General features: G+C 46.2%; 1 pseudogene; it reads left to right on the top strand.

Annotated features, from left to right (window-relative positions):
• Positions 1-3,713: 3,713 nt before the first annotated feature.
• On the top strand, positions 3,714-7,164 carry LOC139055412 (uncharacterized; annotated as a pseudogene).
• The last annotated feature ends 354 nt before the right edge of the window (positions 7,165-7,518 follow it).

Below are 7,518 nucleotides of genomic sequence, written 5' to 3'. Positions count from 1 at the left end.
CACACTGTATTTAAATGGGCGGTATGCTTTATACATGAAACTGCATAATTGAGGATAGTACTTTATCCTAATGCTACAGCAATGTCAGAGGCCATAGCATATGGACGGAAGCATAAAAAGGATGCTGTTGATTTCTATGTGTAGCTCCAGCAGCTGAGAGGCACAAATGTGCGAAGCCACGAAACTGGGCTGCACATTCATCCACAGTATCCTTTTCTGGCAGCTTCACCGAACAGAATTATTGTTTTAGACGGAGAGGAAGACCTTTTGGAGGTTAAATGTTCCTTCTCGAAGAAGGGCCTTACAATTGAAGAGGGAAGCAAGGACAAAACGTTTTCCTGACTTCTTGAAGATAATGAAATAGCACTCAAGAAAAATCACCCCTATTACTTTCAAGTGCGAGGGCAAATGGCCATCACTGGCCACGCATAGTGCGATTTCGTCCTTTGTATAGGAAATCAGCAAACTGGTGAGCCAGACTTCATTCAGGGACAGAGGATATACATTAACAGTAACTTCTGGGGAAATGAAATGCTGCCAGCACTGCTGCATTTTGCAAAGTGGGCATTTGTACCACAGCTGATAACAAAGCATATGAAACGACTGGGCACACTGTATTTAAATGGGCGGTATGCTTTATACATGAAACTGCATAATTGAGGATAGTACTTTATCCTAATGCTACAGCAATGTCAGAGGCCATAGCATATGGACGGAAGCATGAAAAGGATGCTGTTGATTTCTATGTGCAGCTCCAGCAGCTGAGAGGCACAAATGTGCGAAGCCACGAAACTGGGCTGCACATTCATCCACAGTATCCTTTTCTGGCAGCTACACCGAACAGAATTATTGTTTTAGACGGAGAGGAAGACCTTTTGGAGGTTAAATGTTCCTTCTCGAAGAAGGGCCTTACAATTGAAGAGGGAAGCAAGGACAAAATGTTTTCCCGACCTCTTGAAGATAATGAAATAGCACTCAAGAAAAATCACCCCTATTACTTTCAAGTGCGAGGGCAAATGGCCATCACTGGCCACGCATGGTGCGATTTATTTGGATAGAAAATCAGCAAACAGGTGAGCCAGACTTCATTCAGGTACAGAGGATATACATTAACAGTAACTTCTGGGAAAGTGAAATGCTGCCAGCACTGCTGCATTTTGCAAAGTGGGCATTTGTACCAGAGCTGATAACAAAGCATATGAAACGACTGGGCACACTGTATTTAAATGGGCGGTATGCTTTATACATGAAACTGCATAATTGAGGATAGTACTTTATCCTAATGCTACAGCAATGTCAGAGGCCATAGCATATGGATGGAAGCATGAAAAGGATGCTGTTGATTTCTATGTGCAGCTCCAGCAGCTGAGAGGCACAAATGTGCGAAGCCACGAAACTGGGCTGCACATTCATCCACAGTATCCTTTTCTGGCAGCTACACCGAACAGAATTATTGTTTTAGACGGAGAGGAAGACCTTTTGGAGGTTAAATGTTCCTTCTCGAAGAAGGGCCTTACAATTGAAGAGGGAAGCAAGGACAAAATGTTTTCCCGACCTCTTGAAGATAATGAAATAGCACTCAAGAAAAATCACCCCTATTACTTTCAAGTGCGAGGGCAAATGGCCATCACTGGCCACGCATGGTGCAATTTCGTCCTTTGTATAGGAAATCAGCAAACTGGTGAGCCAGACTTCATTCAGGGACAGAGGACATACATTACACAGCCATTTGAGTACTGACGATGCCACCCACATAGGTGGCGAAACGCTTATGTTTTTGTTATCTTATTGTTCAGTAAAGCCAATGAAAACACGTTCAAGTAGGACATATATTACCAGCATCTTCTGGGAAAATGAAATGCTGCCAGCACTGCTGCATTTTGCTAAGTGGGCATTTGTACCAGAGCTGATAACAAAGTATATGAAACGACTGAGCACACTGAATTTAAATGGGCAGCACGTTTTATTCAGTAACTGCAACAAGGTTTCTAGGTTTGCAAGCCTGGAAATGACCTTGCAGCGACATTATGGAGGCTGAAGTGAATCAAGCCGTAGTGCCAGGATGTGTGATAGATTAAAATTATGGGGTTTTACATGCCAATACCATGATCTGATAGTGAGGCATGCTGTAGTGGAGGACCCCAGAAATTTGCAACACCTGGGATTCTTTAATGTGCACCGATATCTAAATACACAGGTCTTTATGCATTTCACCCCCATTGAAATGTGGCTGCCATGATTAGGATTGGATCCCGCTACACCATGCTTAGCAGCCAAACATCATAGCCACTAAGCAACCGCAGCGTATGTGTGAAAGTTTAGCCTACTTCTTTTCTTTGGGGAGGGGCGGGGGGGGGGGGGGGGGGCAGGGTACATGGTGGAATAAGGTTCAGTGATGTTCAAAGAAATTGATATTGGCCCATCTCTAATGTTCAGAAATGTTTAAAACTCCTTTTACTCGTGGTTAGATCTACATTGTATTTATCTAATTGTATTTTTGTGGGAGCCAGTTTCATGTTTATATTAGAAAAAGTTATTTGCCTGTAGAGTGGTGCATTTCCCTGCTTAAGGTTTTGTGATTTCTTCTTTCAGGGTTATTGTTTAAACATACAGGCACAGAAGACCGGATATTTTTGCAAATGCATATGTTCTAAATGTCTCTGGCACTTATTCCTGCATTGGTGCTTGCAATTTATTCCAAGAGATCTGTTTATTGCGACAGAGAATTGTTATTCTGGAATATAGCGTTAGGCTCACTGAATAACTACACATGTGCTTCATAGCTTCCCATAGATACACTGAAATTTCAGGATAACACATAATTGTAAGCTACTGTGTTTATACATTCGAAGTTTATTTGCAATGACAAGTAGAATACAAGAACAGTCATGTACTTGTAAAACATGTTACAGAACTCCATGTATACAACAGATTGAAGACAAAGTACAGAGGCTGCTTGCATCTTAAGTGTCTTGCATGTTCAGCATAACTGATGTTTGAGAGACAGTGAAAACAACATTCTCAAAAGAGTGCTCACATATAACCACTGTGATGATGAATCACACCATCTCAAGACGTAAAAGCGCTCTGCTGCTGCAAGGACAAGAACAAGCCCCACGTGCAATCAGGTATCTCTTTATCGAAGACATGTGTAGACTTCGGAGTATTCGCTCTCTGCTATCAAGCTGAAGCAGGGACATGCATAAATTATCACAAGCTTTAACAATCTGTTTGCACTTTCAGTTGAAAGCATTGCATTGCTGGTGAAATTTATGAATTAAAGTCAATCTGGCCTGAAATTAAAATTTTGCTTCCTGCAGTCGCTAGAATTTTTTTCAAATGCAACACTTCTCACTGCAAACGGTTCAATGGCATTTTTATGAAAGCATTTGTGCTTTACGTGCACTTGCATAAGCAGCATCAGATTTCATCTCGAGCCAAAAAAATTTGTTTTATGTGAGATTATGAAGGCGCCTGAACAGCGCTTTCGCTACTGGGGTTTGGGTCATGGTGCTACGAGAGGGACAAAGACGATCACCAACATGACCAAAGAGACAAGGTAGTGGGGCTAACCTAACGTTCAACCATACTGGTTGTACCGGCCATATCTTCTGCAGAGTACACATGGTCCCATTTAACCTTATATCTCTGCCCTTTCCATATGTATACTTTGGCTTTTTTTCCATGGACCTAAATGTGTATGAACTGATAGACAGCATATGTCCAATGTTCATCCAGTAAACAGAAATAATGGAATTGTTTGAAAAGCTTATGAGCATGAAATGGCAGCCTGGGAGGTCCCATCCTAGAGAGGAAGTATATTGTCCCATTTCTATGCTCATAAGCATAGCGAACAAGTGAACTAGGGACAACAGAACCAGTTTCAGTGGTTTCTCACTTGCTCAGAGTACAAAAGCATGGACATGACACCGTGAGAGAAAAATGCGCTGCATCGTTGCATGCCATTCTATCGAGGAACATTGAACTTAGTGATGGCTAATTTATCGAATTTGATTGTTGGTGCTTTTCTGTTGTGCTACCGTGTCACTGCAATCTTCGCTAATGGCAATGCTGGCAAAGCAGCCCAAGTACTAGGCGAAGGACTTGGCAACCAAAGTGGAAATTTTGCAGGCCCTGAAGGACAGGGTCTCCCACCAACAAGCCATGAAGTGCAATGTATAAAGAAGTACCTTGTGCACATATGTCGAAAATGAAGATCAGATTTTTCAGGTGTTTGAAAGTGAAAGTTCCGTGCATCACGAGAGCAGCTGCGAACAGCAGCTCATTCAGAGTGGGATGAGGCCTTGCCTCAGTGGGTGGTCAACTCGTATAATTGAAATCTGCTATTGAGTGGACCCCTCATCATAGTGCATGCCAACAGACTTGCATTGATGATGCACAAGGATTCATTCAAAGCATCAAAAGGGTGGTGCATGCACTTCAGAGAGAGAGATGTTCTCGCTTTCAAAACAGTGTGTGCTGAAAGAGGTGCTGTGAACGAAGACATCATCAACGACTGGAAAAATGCTTAGCTGCTAAAACACATCACTGCCTACGATCCAAATGATATATTTAAGGGGGGACGCAACCTTTGAAAACTGAAAAATCACGAAGAAGTCGATTTTTGGAAAAGTAGATATTCCGGTTGTGTGTGTTATAAACTACCTTTTCTATAATTATCAATGTCTAATTCGTCGTAAAAATATTGGAAAATTAAATATATAACAAGCCGCGAGCCGAAGCAAGCGCGGAAAATGCCCTAACTATGCGCGCCCGCCATTCCTCTTCCACTGAACCGAGCACTGGTCTTGTTTTGTTCGTGAATTCTTGCGTTTCTCTTTGCCGCCGGCGGTGACGGCAGCGTGCTAGAGGCATGGCTAGCTTTTGATTGGGGGCCTTGCGGCAGCTTTCGAGTTTCCCGTGTCTGAAATCCGAGGCTACACTTGGACCAAGCGCGCGCTCCTCGAGAACGCGGGGAATGGGCGGCTGCTATTGGCTGCTGCGCGCGCTGATGCAATGTTCACCGCCGGCTGCCCCCTGAACATCATCTGCTGTGCTTTCTCTCCTTTATGCAGTGTGTTCGCCTTTCGCCATTTTTGCTATCGCCATCTTTACAGTCTGTCGCCATGCCCCTTGTTTCGTGCAGCCTGTTGATCGTTGCGTGGTCGATCACGATGCCTACGACGAAATTCAAGACACGACACGCGTTCGGTGGACGGAAGCATTCTATGAGGTCCATCCGCATGGCGAAGCATGCTGCCGACGACTGCACCGACGCTTCCAGTGTCCTAGGACCTGCTACAACGGTACAAGACGAATGCGTCGCCGCATCCAGCAACGTGCTACCTTCTGCTTTATCGGCACAGGAATGCGTGGTTTCAAGTGCGCCTGGTGACCCGAGCCCATCAACATCAACGACCCCGGCCTTCAGCTCCGGTCCCGCATCTCCTCCTAAGGGCAAGAACGCGTCGTCCACCGTTCGCTTGGAAACACATTTCTTGACACCCAAGGAGATAGAGGCGGCAGAAGCACAAGGTGCTGCCATTCAGGATCAACTTGGAGCCATGCCAGCCACACACGGAAAGTGTCAAGCCATGCCGCCCGATCCCGGACTCGCCAGCGCTACAACTGAAGGCAGGAAATTTTGCCTTGTGCAAATGGATGTGCTGGGCGACCTGCTCTCCAGCACCTTGTGCCAGCATTGCCTTGCAAGCGGGCTGAAAATTCAAGAAGGCACCAAACTTGGACTGGCAACATAACTTGAGTTGATGTGCCCACATTGTGAGATTGTTGCGAGTGCGTGGAATTCTGCGCGTCAGAGCGAAGGACAGGCTTTTGCAGTCAATATTTGAGCAATTATGGCGATGAAACAAATAGGGAAGGACCACACAGCTCTCAATGACTTCTGGGCAGCAATGAACGTGTCGCACAGAGGTCTTCACCATCGGACGTTTCAAAAGCACTTCAAGACCTTCAGGGACCCGGAGGCTAAGTGCATGGAAAAGTTCTACGCCAAATCTGCAACTGCGATAAAAGAAGCCTACAAGCAGATGGACCCAGGCTTTTCCAGGGACATCACTGTCATGTATGAAGGGACCTGGCACAAGCGTAGTCACAGGTCGCACATTGGAGTTGGGGCGATCATTGAATACCACACGGGCCTCATCTTGGATGCTGTAGTCCTATCAAACCAGTGCCTTGGTTGTCAGATAGGACCGAAACCTGGGGACTCGGACTATTTAAGCTGGCGTGAGAGTCATGTATGCCAAAAATACACTGATGCAAAATCCGGGAGGATGGAGGTGGAGGCAGCCCTGATCTCTTTTTATGTTCTGTCAGCAAACACAATCTCCGTTATGTAACACTTGTGTCTGACGGTGACAGTGCCACTTTCTCTGCCCTTGTACAAGAGAATGTTTATGGCCTTGTTCCTGTTGTAAAAGAAGAATGCCTGAACCACGTCCAAAAAAGGATGGGGACTGCACTGCGCAATCTTGTGCAGAAAAGTGAGAAGCCATTAGGAGGAAAGGCAGGCTTACAAAGGCCCTCACGGACAAATTAACAGGCTACTATGGCTGGGCCCTCAGGAACAATCCTAATGATGTGGCTGCCATGCAGCGTGCGGTGATGGCATCATACCACCACGTCGCTTCAACTGAAGCAGCGCCTTATCAAGAACTTTGTCCTGAGGGTGCCAACTCATGGTACCGGCATAAGGCTGCTGCGGCAAAAGGAGCAGCCCAGCTGAAACATACGTACAACCTTCCAGGCTACGTTGCTGAGGCTATGCTGCCTATATATAAGCGCCTCTCGCAGGATTCTCTGCTCTGACGCTGCCTGGGAGCGAAGACCTAAAGCGCATCCGAGTCTTTTCACTCAGTCCTGTGGTCCCTGATGCCCAAGAAGCAACACGCATCTTTGATTGCTGTGGAGACAGCACTGCATGAAGCAGTGCTAAGGTATAATGCTGGACGCTGCAGGGCCACAAAAGAAGTCTCTGTGTCGGTGGGGCTCACACCTGGCCACCTAGCCATCTAGCGAGCGGCTGAGAGAGATGCCCTGCGCATGGGCAAGGCTGAGAAACAGAATGAAGTGAAAACTCAGAGGCGCCAAAATAAGAAAGAGCACAGAGACAGCTCCAACTATTCAGCAGGATCGTTTTAGACCGGGAAATGTCTCCAACTTTTCCAACCGGGCACCATTTTGGGCTTGTTTGGAAGCTGTTTTCTTTGTGCGTATTTTGCACCGGTTTAAAATGGTGTAGGTGAGGAGGTACCGACACTATTGCGTCATTTCTCAAGGATGCGCCCATGCCGCTGATTGGCCAAAGCACACGCGCCCCACCGTGCGCCTTGCTCCTATTGGTCTGGCGTCGTTTGGGTGCCGATTCTTGCGCGCCCAGCAGGCTGGTCGCTCTCGTGTGCTCCCGAGCGCTGCGCGGTTTTTATTGCACCGCTGTGAACGTTTGTTCAATCGCTCACTTCTCGACTTTTGGTAAGGTGTCTTTTTCATCCCCCG

The sequence above is a fragment of the Dermacentor albipictus genome, chromosome 2 (genome assembly GCF_038994185.2).
Source record: "Dermacentor albipictus isolate Rhodes 1998 colony chromosome 2, USDA_Dalb.pri_finalv2, whole genome shotgun sequence".
NCBI lineage: Eukaryota > Metazoa > Arthropoda > Arachnida > Ixodida > Ixodidae > Dermacentor > Dermacentor albipictus.
Note: the sequence above shows the minus strand (reverse complement) of the source record. Positions and strands in the feature narration are given on the sequence as shown.